The sequence below is a fragment of the Epinephelus fuscoguttatus genome, linkage group LG4, assembly GCF_011397635.1.
Source record: "Epinephelus fuscoguttatus linkage group LG4, E.fuscoguttatus.final_Chr_v1".
Taxonomy (NCBI): Eukaryota; Metazoa; Chordata; class Actinopteri; order Perciformes; family Serranidae; genus Epinephelus; species Epinephelus fuscoguttatus.
This window is the reverse complement of record NC_064755.1, coordinates 37,908,711-37,922,961: the sequence shown is the minus strand read 5'-3', so window position 1 is coordinate 37,922,961 and position 14,251 is coordinate 37,908,711. Positions and strand designations below refer to the sequence as shown.

At 42.0% G+C, this 14,251-nt stretch overlaps 1 protein-coding gene across 1 annotated transcript in view; it reads left to right on the top strand.

Moving 5' to 3' along the window:
- The first annotated feature begins 8,314 nt into the window (after positions 1 to 8,314).
- The window catches only part of LOC125887498 (transcriptional enhancer factor TEF-3-like), a 50,777-nt gene continuing 44,840 nt past the window's right edge, over positions 8,315 to 14,251 (top strand). The window contains exon 1 of the mRNA XM_049574362.1: positions 8,315 to 8,438. The gene's annotated coding sequence lies outside the window, so the exon portion shown is untranslated. The remainder of the gene's footprint in view (positions 8,439 to 14,251) is intronic.

Sequence of the window (14,251 nt, the reverse complement as noted above, 5' to 3'; positions counted from 1 at the left end):
AAGTATGAGTAAAGTACTTTAAATTTCCCAACTGGCCAATAATGACCGCCAAAATGTAAGACCAAACACACACAGGCTTACTTTTGCACCATTATTATGACTTATACGTGTGAGATTTCTTTAATATTCTCACCTGTTATGAAACAGTTAGAGCAGACATAAGTGTGATTTGACTTGGGGGACCGGGTGTGTACATGAGCCCTCTTAAAGGCCACCAGCCATTTCATCCTTCGTAAGTCCTCAACACCGGTGTAAAACTTAGACTTAGATTTCTAGTCTCGTTACTTGCACAACCAGTCACACAGCAGCTCTTCAGCGTGTTGGTGTGTTGATGTCAAGAAGAAAACAGCCTTAATTTGCTGCTTGAGCAGTTCTGAGCAGTTCCCTGCACTGCAACAAACTGAACTTGAAGTTATCTTTCCCCCGTAAAAGTATAATAATAACTACATACCAGACCCAAAGATGGCGCCTACCAGTTGCCTGGTACATATGGCGGGTTTACTTCTGCGGTATGCGGCTCACTGAATATGCACAGTAGCGTTTCTCCTGCTGGCCTCATCTGTAAGATCCCGCTCAGCTCATAGACGTTACATTGTGATGACATCACAGATTTCTAAATAGTTTTTCTTGACTTGAGGAAAGTTTTACAAATACAAAACATAATTTGAACAAAACAGATCGAGGTGTCCTCAACATCTCTTCTATAATGGTGGTCTGTGGGGAAAATGCTTTTTTCGCTGCAATACCATGACTGGCCACTGGGGAAAAATTGGAATCAAGGCTGAGGAGCTTTACTGGAGGCTTGGATCAACCACTTTTCCTTCAGTGCCATCAGCAGGTTCATATTTGAGATTCTGGGTGAAATGTTTCATAAACTGACTTACTGTTGGGCAGCATCACTTAATAAAATCGCCAGACTGCGTCAGTTTGTAATGCCAGCAGACAACATAGTGATTTAAGGATGTGAAGTGTCCTTATAGGGTGGGCGGGACAGGTGGTGGAGGGTCCAACAACACTGGACTTTCACCCAGGAGGCCGATGTTCACTTCCCTTGTGAATGTCAAGCCAACCCATGATGTTTTATTCTAAACCTAACCATGTGCATTTGTTGCACAATGAAATACATTTAAATATGCAGTGTTTTAACAATGTTGACGAAAGACTGGATGCATTTGCACGCCATCCCAGTACGCCAACAACAGATGCACCCAGGATACCTAGCGCGTAATATGTCGATGTGAAAGTCCGCTGTCTAAGCAGCGCTATGGGAGGAGTTGGGAGTGAGAATGCGTTGTGTTACTAGTACTCGTAGGCTACCTAGTTATTATTATACATCTATGGGTGGACCAAATGACCGGTCGTCATTGCTGTCCATAGGCCATGCTAAAAATACCAAAAAATATAAAATGCACTCAGTGCCCTCGTGTAGCTGAGCTGCCCTCCCACCTGGCTGGCAAGGGTCCAGGCTGAAGGTGAACAGAGGCTCAGCTACCTGCAGCGTCAGTGGTCTTTGGCTCTGTGTTGGTTTGTGTGTGTGTTGAGCTCAAGGCTTTATTGTTTGTTCGCCACAGTGTGTGTGTGTGTGTGTGTGTGTGTGTGTGTGTGTGTGATGTCTGTCAGCGTTGCATATGAACTGGATAGTTTCAGTGAGTGTGTGTTTAAGCATCTGTGACTCATGTCATGTGTGATGTGCATGTGTGGGCTCCTCTTTGTTCAAGTGTTGTTTTCCTCATAATTTGATGCCATGAGTGCGTTTGTCTCAATTGGTCAGTGTGTGCACATGTGTGTGTGCAGTTGTGTCAAGGGGTGGGGGGCAGTTTGGGGGGTTACGTGGCCCCCTGACCACAGCACCAGCTGGGGGATTATCCCGTTGAGCGGATCCAGGGAAGAGGGGCCTCGCTGTGGGTGGATGAGGGGAGGCAGAGGAGGGGTTGATGGTGGAGTAGGTGGAGGGGGGCTGTTTAAAGGCATGGCTTAGGTTAATTAACCTCCTGGACACTTTGACGGAGGCACAGAGCAGCACATTAATGGTTTATGGCCTCCACAGATCTCACAGTGACCTGCAGTGGCCCTGAGCTGGAGCTGCAGTTACAAAAAAATCAGTTAAAAAATCAGTGGAAATGTCAGATTTGAGTCATGGTTTATAATTTACTGCAGAGAATTTTGTTTTGTTGTTATTTTTAATGAAGGCACCGGCTTACAGTGGAGTGGCTGGTCGGCTCGTGATCAAGATTAGGGCTTATTGGATTGTGCAACAGAGAGATTAACTAATTTGAGTTTTTATGTTTGTGTTTTAATTCAGATTAGTTGTATTTATATTAGTTTAGCTCTGCTTTCATTACAGGTGAGAATCCCAGCCCTGACGTAGCTCTAATTGCAGGAATATCTCCTATTTAAATAATAATGATATATTTAGGGGGATATAAAATACACAGCAACAAATTAGCATAATGGGGAAAACTGTTAGATGTAGTCTTTATTTTAATTAGTCAGGTTGTGATTTAAGTCATTTGCTTTGGTTCTCTAATGAGCTTTTTTATGTCAGTGATTTTGTTGCGTTTCTTAAAGGCAGATGCCTCAGTATGCAAAAAACCTATTGAATATTTACAGTAACATTACAGTTGCTGCTGAAAGTTTTTCAACATAAGCTGTAAAAGCCGTCAGTTACTAAAATCTTCACAGCATCTCCAGAGTAGAACTGTTAACTAGTTCATTACGAACAATGTCACACTCACTTTAGTGGTGTCTGACTGTCAGTGCAGATTTTATTTTAGGGTTCCACTGAGTTCAAAGGTCAGACTGTTGTTTTCGTATTGTGTACCAGGTCATGGAAAATATTTCTGGGGCTGCAACTAGTGATTATTTTCATTTTTGATAAGTGTGTCAGTGTTTGAGAATACTGAAAAATGTCACAATTTCTCTGTTGAAAAGTCTTCAGTTCCACTGTTTTGTCTGAACCAATGGGCCAAGCAATACCCCATAAATATTTGGTTGTTGATCAACTGATTGATTACGTAATTAATCGTTCCAGGTCTTAATATTTTAATTTTGTAAAAGACTGAGAGTAGTGAGCTTCTTTAGTTAAGGGCCACAACTAAAAAATAGATCTGACAAACTCAACAGCAGTGTCTCTTTCTAGAAATCATGATCCGGTTAGTCAAGATAATCCACAGACCTTGTTGTGAACAATTAAATGTAGAACTATTTTCTTTGTCGTGAACTACACCCACCAACAACGTCACCACTCAGAAGGAAGTATGCATCTACACGCATGGACGAGAGGCTCCTGCTCCCGACAGCACGAGATGTAAACATTAATGGCGTCCTCCTTGGCTGAGCTGCAAAGTTAGCTAGCTTAGTGGTGCTAGGTGAGCTAGCAGTAGATGCACTCTTCCTTCTGCATGGTGATATGGTTGGTGGGTGTAATTTGGTGGAAAAAAAAGTTCCTAAAAATGGTCGATCATTCCTAGTTCCTAAAAGGGGTATCCTTAGAGGTATGAAATAGTTCCTCTGGTTCAAAAACACTTCTTGTTGTGAGCAGTTTCATGTAGGAACTGTTTTTCTTCTGACTGAACTACAACCACCAACTGTATCACTGTGCAGGAGGAAATGTGCATCTACTGCTAGCTCACCTGGTATGACTGCGCTAGCTAGCATTACAGCTCAGCCAAAGAGAACGCCACTTATATTGACATCTCGCACTGTCACAAGCACAAGCATATTGTCGATATCCGATCTCCAACACTCGGCAACTCATACCAAAACAACTTATAGCACAACAGGTAAGGAGAAAACTATTGATTTGGGGGTGAACTGTCCCTTTAATTTACAGTTATGTAAAACAAAAAAGCAGCAGATCCTCACATTTTGGGAAAATAAAACTAGCAAATATTTGGCCTGTGGATATTCTCATTCATCCAGGTCATAGTTATCTCAAGGCAATAGAATCGAACGCAACTGGAAAACCAAGTCCAGTTGCATTCGATTCAGTTGCCTTGAGATAGCAAATATTTGGCATTTTAGCTTGATGAAGAAGTGATTTATTGATCCATTTGTTGATCGACAAATGTTACTTGTTTCAGTCCAGTGATTGTTTACTATGAACACTGTTAGATGTGACTTGAATTCCCCCAACTTGTAGTAGTAACGACACTCAAAGTTATGGCTTGTGATAAAGTATTTAAACTAAATTTTCTGTTGAACTCCCTGACTCTTACCCTTTTCAACTGGACAGGAATACATTTCTGGGGGAAAACAGTTGAATTGAATTATGTATCAGCAGGGAATATATCATAAGACTGTCAAAAACAATTCTGTGTATATGTGTGTGAAGACTGTGCGGTCAATGCAGCTTTGAGTTTGTCCAGTCTGCTCTCCGAAAGTCTTTCTGAGTATTGGTGTTTTGTTTGTGTGGGCATGTGCTTATTTTATCACTGTGTGCTTCTGTGTCTACATCTGAATACAGTATGTGTGTGTGCGTGTTTGTGTGTGTGTGTGTGTCAGAGAGAGAGAAAGAGATGGGGAGAACGGCTGACTGGCCGGACGCTTTACAGGAAGCGTTGTGGAACATCAGGGGTCTCAGAGGAAGAGCAAGGAGGGAACAGAGCTGGCTGGAGAGTCTTACTCACTCCATACAACACACTGAGTCACTCACCAGATCGTTACGACTGTAGCCTCAGAGTTGTAGACCCCTGTGCTACCTTCACACGTAACACATGCACTCATGTTTGGGATTATAATTGACGTAGTGGTCACTGCTTTTCTTTTTGTTGCCCTAAAATGGACATGGAGGTCAAGCGGTTTCACAGTAGCAGGAAAATGACAAACACAAAGCTCTGCTTGTGTTGACTCATGAGTTTGGGTTCTTTTCTTCAACATGTCCGTCCATCCCGCATGTCCGCTGAGAGGAAGAGGTGGAGGCGACGTCTGTCTTATTCTCTCCTCCCAAATGTATAAGCACTGTGTGCACATCCTAAACAAAGTGGCGCGTAGAGAAAACAGGATGTGACTCTGCTGTTGGACATGTTGCAAGTCAAACGTTTCTGTCATAAGGAGCCAAAGGAATGTCAAGTTAATCCTTTTAATTAGTCAGCTGGTTATTGTAATACCCCCACACCCTAAACAACGCACAAACACATTGATTAGAATCTCCGCTGAGGATCTCTAAGTTTAATAATACAGTCCACTGCAGTACTGATGAAGAAATGAGCAACCCAAAAAGCCTCCTGGCCTTAATATCCTGGTATGATCCTCCATGGCATCTGTGTCTAAGTGTGTCTGAGGACGGTGATCCCACTTTAATGTGTCTCCTCATTTGTTGACTTTAGGCCCCTGCTGCACCCCCCCCTCCTTCTCCTCCTGCTGTTGTCTCAACACTAGGTGCCACTTTATTTGTTTTCACTAACCTGATTAATGATCTGAGGCGCTTCTTCCAAATCAGGGTGAACAGCTGTGGGGCTGATGTGATCATGTACTGTGTGATATGACTGCCTTAATGTATCAGCAGGGTGTCACCTGTTATCAGCAACATTTATTTAACCAACCATGTAGTGCTGACCAATATGGAGAAAATGAAATATCACGATACATTTGACCAAATACCTCAATATCAATATTGCATAATATTGCAGAGTTGAGTAAGTAAAAAAATGTTTAATTACTCCTCTATGATAGATAGGTTAACTGAATATCTTTCTCTCAGTAAACATTGGGAAATACAATCAAATTGCTTAGGTGAACCCGTATGAATATTACTTGTTTAAAAAATTAGGCTTCGAATAACATATCTCTCATGTGTTATGTTACGCAAGGTGTTTCACGGCACCTGAGGATAACACCACTTTATTCCGTTAAAACAATATTCACAACTTGGAATAATTTTTATAAATACACTTTTGATTCCTTTGATCGGTGGATCCTTACGGACTAAAGGAACATAAATAACTTATAAGGTATTGAGGAATGGACACATATTCTCTTAAGTCACCACTTTTTATTTGTCATGCTGGTAAATCTGAATGAATTACTGTTTATCTCTGGTGCTCATGGTTTTGGTAAAATGAAATAAACCGAGCTAAAGATATGTAGCATCTCTATATTGACAAAAGTTTAAAATATATTTTTACGTGCGATCTAAACCGCTAACTAATGTTAGCTCAAGTGGGTAGTCAACAATCTGCTTTTATATATCCAGACAACTTCTATAAAAATGAACTGCTTAACAACCAGAGCCGGCGTCTAATTGACCTATGGCTAAGCCACGCCCCCTCCACACACTCGGACAAACTATCAACATTCAGTGACCGGTGCTATGGCAGGTGTCACAGTACACGGCATTTCACAGGAGGAAACTGATGATTTTTGGGGACAGAACGATCAGATGTCATTGAGAAGTAACCAAAAGGGCCTAAACTACGCATTGGAGGGATATATTCATCATTTTATTGTTGAGAAGGTCGATGAAAAGCTTAAATTACAAGCCAAAATTTACAGGTCACAGTGTACGCTTGTGAACCGCATCTCGTTGCCGTCGCCATCAAAGACAACAAGTTAAAGTGCCACTGAAGTTAAGGTTTTTGGCTCAGAATATGAGAAAAGGATAACGGCCTTTTTACCATCTTTACCAAGAGTGTCTCTCCGTTAGTTTGGTGCTACAGTATTTACACTGAATCATTCAGCATAACGTTTGCCAACCTTTGTTATCTCTGCCATTACAGATAAGTTAATGAAGCTAAGCTCCAGAAGTTAACATTAGCTTAACTAGAGCCCTTTGGACAACAGCTAACAATGATGTACGATCACCAAAGTACAAAACTAGAACAAAATAGGCTAATGAACTCCCAGCAAACAAGGTGACATGATGAACAACGCAGCTAGGAGCTAATGTTAGCTAGGCTAACTTTAGCTAACGTTAGCTAGAGATGTTAAAGATAACTTTATATTTCTTTCCAGCAAAGTGACAATATGTTGCCTCAAACACGATGTTGACTTACCTTAAAACAGATGTAGACATCATTGTTAATCTTATTCACGTTGAGTTGATGTTGTGGTCTAACGTTACCACACAACTTTATCCAAAGGAGACACTTTTCTCAGTTGAGATGTGGTTTAAAGTGTAAAAAATACACTTCGTCACCCAGCCTCTCAGGATACCTTGTGTCAGAGTTGCATGTACCCCATGCACACCGTTTGACCATTTTTAAACTTCAAATCTCTGAAAAAGCTCATAAAACCGAACAAAACTGACTTTCTGTAATGCATTTCAATGGACGTCCAGGCAGAGAATGTCCGAGTGTATGGGAATGGCTATACGCACTGTGATTGGCTCATTGCGTTTGAGGGCGGGGCTTAGCCATAGGTCTAACTGTCAAGGCCTAGGCTTTTAACTGAAGTTTTACTGTAAATATAATGTCCAAGTGAGTAAAGGTAAATAATAGAGCAGCTAGACCAGTTCGGCAAGGTCAGAAAATTTCATCACTTCTTCTGTAACGCAGCCTTTAGAATAATGAAAAAACAAACACACAACACACTCAGATCGATTGATATATAGATCAAAACTAATTGTTGTTTATTGATTAATCATCTGAGGTTTCCAGCTTATTTATTGTGAGAATGTACTTCACTTCTGGTGTACGTTATTGTTAATTAAATGTCCTTGGGTTTTGGACTGTTGGTCACACAACACACGCAATTTGAAGACATCACCTCGGGTTTCAGGAAATTTTATAGCTTAAACAATTTATTGATTGATCAAAAATATGAAGAGATTAAGTGATAATGACCACTAAGTGTTAGTTGTAGTCTTCTTTATTACTTTAAAATGTTATGTGTTTGTGGTTTCTTTGTGTTGTAACTTTTGCTTTGTGAAAGTGTTGATGCTCAATACATCAGAGCATGAATTGCTATTCAAACTATAAATTACATTGAACATTTGCAAGCACATATGATATGCATTAGTAAGACAGAAAGTAGAACAAATATGTGGAGAAGAACCAATAACATAATTGTGGAACGTTCCCAGGATAAATCAGGAGTTTCTCTTTGAACAGCATTGTGTCAATTTCATCCTCCTTCTCTTGTCTTCCCAGGACTGCTCTGCCACATCCCAACCATCATCATCATCATCATCATCACCTCTGTGGATTCCATACAGGCAGTCCTGCTGGTCTCTCCCTTTATCCCATCATCTCCCCCCACCCAGACCCTCCACCCCCTGCTCCGTGGTCCCCTTCCCATCATCCCACCACGTCTGCAGAGTGGGTGCCGGCTCCCTCCCCAAGGGGTGGGAGTGAGGAGCTGGGGGACGGGCTCGACAAACCCCTGGAGAATGATGCGGAGGGCGTGTGGAGCCCCGATATCGAGCAGAGCTTCCAGGAGGCCCTGGCCATCTACCCACCCTGTGGCCGCAGGAAGATCATCCTCTCTGATGAGGGCAAGATGTACGGTACGCCCACCCCTATCGTCATACTATCATGAAACCTTTTTCCTCTCAAACAGGATGATAAACACAAAACCTGAATGGGACGACAACATGCAGAACAGTCAGCTAAGAAATTACAAATGATTGTAATTGTGTCACAGGTTCACTGATCATGTTGTTTTTTAATATTACAAAAATTAATGCATCTATTATTTACTACACTAACTTCTTTAAATGTTAAAATGGCATTACATTTGGTGTAGGGTGCATAATGGCTTGCCTGGAACACAATACACCAATTTTAGGACTTGGACTTAACTTGGGACAGACAATACGACTTGACTCACAATATAACAAGCAAAACTTGAGACTTACTTGTGATTTGGGAAACAATGAAGATGAAGGAATCTCCATGCTTCAGCTGTGGGCAGGATCTGGCGTGATGAAATCTTACAGTAGATTTGTTACAGTAATTGTTTTTTAATAAGCTCCAGGGGCCTGAACACACTGCAAAAAATAATTGCAAATTTTGTGGCGTAATAAATTCATTCAATAAATAATATTATTAACAACAGTTCTATCATGGAGGAAGCTGTCGTAGCTTATTAGCTTTTTTGCAACATTAACTTTTATTTAACCTCCTCTGATGGTGTGAAAACTGTTCCACAAAAGATCAGTAGTTTGCAGACAGTTATGATAAGACCACCACAGCCATACTATAATAAGAGCGTGTTAATAGACCCTTTTATGGCTGACATTATCTACAGTATGCACGCACATGTTGGTAGTGGAAGCAGTGTTGTCCCCCAGCCGTCCAGATGAGCTAGCAAGCTTTAAACATTGAATTAAAACTGTTACCAGCATCAAAATGTCTGGTTGTTGCATGTTCGGCAACTGTGCTTCGGTTTAATGAGTGACTGTGTTAACTGGTGATTGTTTGTATTGACAACAGCTGTTGAAAATATGAACATGACATTTAGGGGCCCCTGTAAAAACTTTCAATTTCCCTTTAATCAATTTTAAATACGTACTCATCCGTGTTTATTATCTACACCAAGCATGTCCAAAGTCTGGCCCGGGGGCCAATTGTGGCCCGCAGACCAATTTTAATTGGCCCTCGGCTTGACTTTCAAAATATATCATATGTGGCCCTTAACACAATAATGGTTAATCGAGCAAGATCACTTTGCATTTTTACCTTTCACCTCACAATGATAGGACTATCATACAGTTTGTAGACAGGCATCAAGTAGTAAAAAATCATTAAAAGATAAAAAATGGTTGCATTTGTCTCACTTTTTTTCTGGCCCCCATTCAAAAAAGTTTGGACAACCCTGATCTACAACAACTGTTTAGGTAAGGTACGATGAGCAACCATAGACGCATTTGGCTGAAAGTCACCAGTTAACACTGTGGTCACTCGTTACAACAAAACACTGGCTGCATTTATATTTTCAACTGTCCTAATTGGGATTTTTAAGGACAGATAATGTGTTACAAAGACAGCAATATGAATGCCACACAAAGGCAAGATAGAAAGTGGAAAAAAAAGCTCACCCCATGGCAACCAAAATGTCACAACAACGAGGATGTGATGCACCATGGATAGGCCCGAGTCACCTAACGTTAAGAACATAAGCTATGAGTCAATTCACTTCTGCTGTGTTGAAGACCATTTGTTGGGAAGTGTTTTCCAGATTTTCAGGAAGATGTTGACGAGTTTATATCAAAGGCCTTCCACATGAATCATGTCAGCTCCCTCAGCCATTGGTAGAAAGAGGGCTGGACACTGGCTGCATTTAAGATAATTAAGGTGTTGACTGTCACAGGACTGAGAACATGATGAAAAATTCTCGTGTAACAGTCAAACAGAAGCAGAGTGATGTTTGCATAACAACTTTATCATCGAGCTCTGAACTATGCTAGCTAGAGAGCCGACACAAAATTCAGGAACTATTCCCTGTTAGGATGAAACGTTAGTTTTCTGTTTCTTAAATTAAAACCTAAGTCTCACAGATAGGGTTGTGTCCTTGTCTTTCATTGGAAGGATTTTCTGATATCAAGACTAGGGCTGCAATGATGAGTCGACTAATCCATGACTAATCGACTATTAAAATAACCGGTGACTATTTTAGTAGTCGACTAATCGGTTTTAGTCATTTTTCATAGACAAGTACAATAAAAGTACCCCAAAATACTCTTACTGCAGCTTCTTACATTCAAATATTGGCAGCTTTACACACTCTCCCATGATGGTGAACTAAAACCCTTTGGCGTGAGTATGAAACAAGACATTAGATTAGTTTGGGAGAGACAGACCGACATTTTTCAACATTTCAACACATTTTTCGATAAAATGATTAGTCGACAATGAAAATAATCATTAGTTGCAGCCCTAATCAAGACACGAAACTCTAAGTCTGTGCGGGTATTTGACTCTCTGTACATGACCACAGATAACAAAATGTTAAGGCCCATTTATGCTCCCTTTACGTACGAAAATGTATACGTCCGTTTCAAACGATGTTACCATCACTGCCCACATACTTCCATGCGTCCTTTACGTTGGCATGGATGTTAACAAATATATCCACCAGGGGGCAGCCCAGCGTCAAAAGTTTATGACAAAAACAAACTCAAAAACAAACATGGCGACTGTGGAGGAGATATTGATAATGTACCTCTTGCATGAAAGACAAAAACAAAGGCAGCGTTGTAGGAGGCGGTGGTCGGTGAGGCCATTAAATACATCGCAACTGGAGGACGGAGAATTCCTTTCCTCAAAAAGTTCCGCCATTGTTATTTCTTCTTCGTGTCTCACTAGAGCTACGTATCGGGTAGTGACAGCAACACTGCCCCCACGGTTCCCGGTGGTACTGCTCCATTTGGCCTGTATCCGTAAGCTTTATGGAAACGTGCAGAAATACGGACGAAATGAACACAGAGCACGGACAGAAGGCTCCGTCCGTATCCGTATCCGTATTTAACGTTGAGCATAAATGGACCTTTAGCCATAAGCATCTAATGTTAGTGACTTGTATGCTTGAAATTTCTCACTGGTCTACAGACTAGGTTTAAATCTAAATCTAATTTTAGATTAAAAAGATCTTACTGAAACTGTACATTCCAGATGTCATCATTCCTGATTTTGCCAAACACTTACTTTTTCCAGCCTCAGGTATTTATGCCATTATCTCTTAGTCATTGTTTTCTCACTGTACTTGCTTTGCTGTAGAATAACATTAGTGAAATACTGAAGTTAGTGTCATCATTGGCAACAAAAAAAATATATTGTTTTACGCTTAACAGCTTAGTAAGCATGAAGAAATGGTGATAAATAGTCTTTCCTAAGCTGTTGTTAAATGTCTGTTAAGCTATTTCACTGACATTACAGTCACAGGCTGTAAAACACTACTGTACATAAACCCACAGTGCAACACACATCTGCAGCGTCGTGGGGCACGAACAGACAAATATTCGCTTCCACACAGTTCCCACTGTAAACTGCTCTTCATGTGGACGTACAATTTGTTTCACATGCTCTCTCCCACACACTCACCCGTTCACCACCACTCCTCGTGTTCATGTTTCACATCACTCCTGTTTCCTGCACAGCTGTCAGCTTCACTTGGTCCCATAGTGTACAGTATGATGGCATGATGTGTCAGAAACAGGCGCACACACTCAAACCACTCATTCTTCTACATGTGCGTACACAGCATGCCTCTTACGCAGACTTCAATTTCTTCATCTATCAGAAACCATGGTGTTTACAGTGAATAAAAATGATGACCTGACATATTCAGAAAAATGTTTTCTCCCAACAAAGCAAAGTTGCATTTCTATCCAAGCCTTCAGGATCTATAACAATGACAAATAAAGCATTAAAGTGTGATTGTCAGCCTCGTGAACACACACAGTTGTTTGGGCCAGACCTTTGTCTCATTGTATTTCTGGCAGTGATAGCTGAGAGCACTTTACAGTATTCCTGCTGCCAAAATTAGCTCCAAATCCCTAACCCCAAACGGGTTCAGAGGAACGGGGGATAATTTTCACTTCCTTCCCAGTTGTGATTACACGGCGTGGATGCTAACTTTGTGTGTTGTCGCCTCATGTAATCTATCAGATATTCTCCCGGGGATTTCCGCACTAAATTCAGCTTGATGAGATATCACATTGTTCATGGTGTTAAACCACAGATCACTGATTCTTTGTTGTTGTTTGTTGACCGCCCTGAGATATTTTCTTTCCTTTTACTCAACACTAAAAATGATTTGAGATTTGGAGCAGCAACATGACTTCACTGTAGGTCTTTCCTTGTTGAATCTTTGGCTAATGTCATTTCCAAACAGGTGTTGGGAAGGTGAGGTGACATTCCTCTGCGACATCTTGCTGAAAGATGTTTAGGAACAGATGGCTCAGCCATCGTGTGTCGTCCTGCCTGCCTGACTGTTTGATAGTGGATCTGCTCGGTGGAAAACGGGCGGACGGAGGTAGCGGCGCTATCAGACAGCCTCTGTCATCGCCTTGTTTTGTCATTGTGCCAGACAGCTCCTTTAACTGTTGGCTTTGCCTAGCCTAGCTTAGCCACCCATTGAGGTCATGGCCATCCTCTGATCAACGCTTAAATCCTTATAAAGCCTGTAATAATAGTTGGAGGGGGGCAGGGGAGAGCGGGGCAGGTGGCTCATTCTGTGTCACAGGGATGAGGGGGGCCATTGGATGGGGGAAAGGTGGTGATGGTGGGGTTTTTGGCAAGGCGGGCACTGAGGTGCCCCTTCCTCCCTGTGGAGGTCAGGGGCAGGTGATGCGCGCCAGGGAGTGCGTTGGCCCGCCAGGAATGGCATGTGCGCTTGGGAGCCCGGGGGTTCAAGGCAGCTCGGCTGTAACCCTAAACCAGAATAGACGTTTACCCTTTGAGCGCCTGGAGGGGAGGAGGACGGGTGGACAAATAAACACCAAGGTGGGCAGTGGTGTCTTGCATGGCCTCAGGGCCCGGCAGAACTCTCACACACCTGTCCCTCGTGTGTGTATGTGTGTTAGTGTGTGTGTATGTGTGTGTGTTTCGGAGTGAGAAAGGTAAAGGTTGTGCGTACCAGCTATTTCTGTGATTTACCTCCCTCATATCTCTTTGTTTCAGACACCATGTCTCTCTTTGTCCTTTGTGAACAACCTCTTCTCCCTCCTGTCAGTCTGTCAGTTGGTCCGTCTGCCTTTCAGTTCACCTCCAGCTGCTCTCTGAGTTCAACCTGACAGCCTTGCGGCAAATCCAGATTTATGACTTGAGAAATGAGGCAACAGCGAGCCCGTGCGTGGCCCACTGTGCCCCCATAACAGCCCCACCAGCCCATCCCTTACAGCCCCTGCAGCTCCCCTGTCCTCCCCTTTTATCACCATCCGCAGGGTCACAAGTGGCCAACAACTCAAGTCATTCAAGCAACCACAATCAATGCAAAGCCACTTTGAAGGTCTTTAGTGTTGTTAATGCTGTTAGAGCGCTGATAGGTGGTCTTAAATCAGGTAGCCAAATCAAATATCAGCTGAGAATATCTTTAAAGGCATACATGAAATGGTGAAGCGATGACTTGATGGTTTTTAGGTGTTACTTTGTCTTCTTGTATGGGCTAAATATGGACACATAGACAAAACAAACTTCCAGCAAAATAACTGAGTGCGCTGGCCGAGAGCGGCATACTCCGAATTTTAGGTTGAATTCCCCTCTGAGGAATGAATGCCATTCTCTGCTAAACAATATGATATTGAGTCTCCGAGCAGTGAAACAGAGGGAATGTGTGCTTCTATCCATTGTAAATTCCTCAATTGAATGGAATG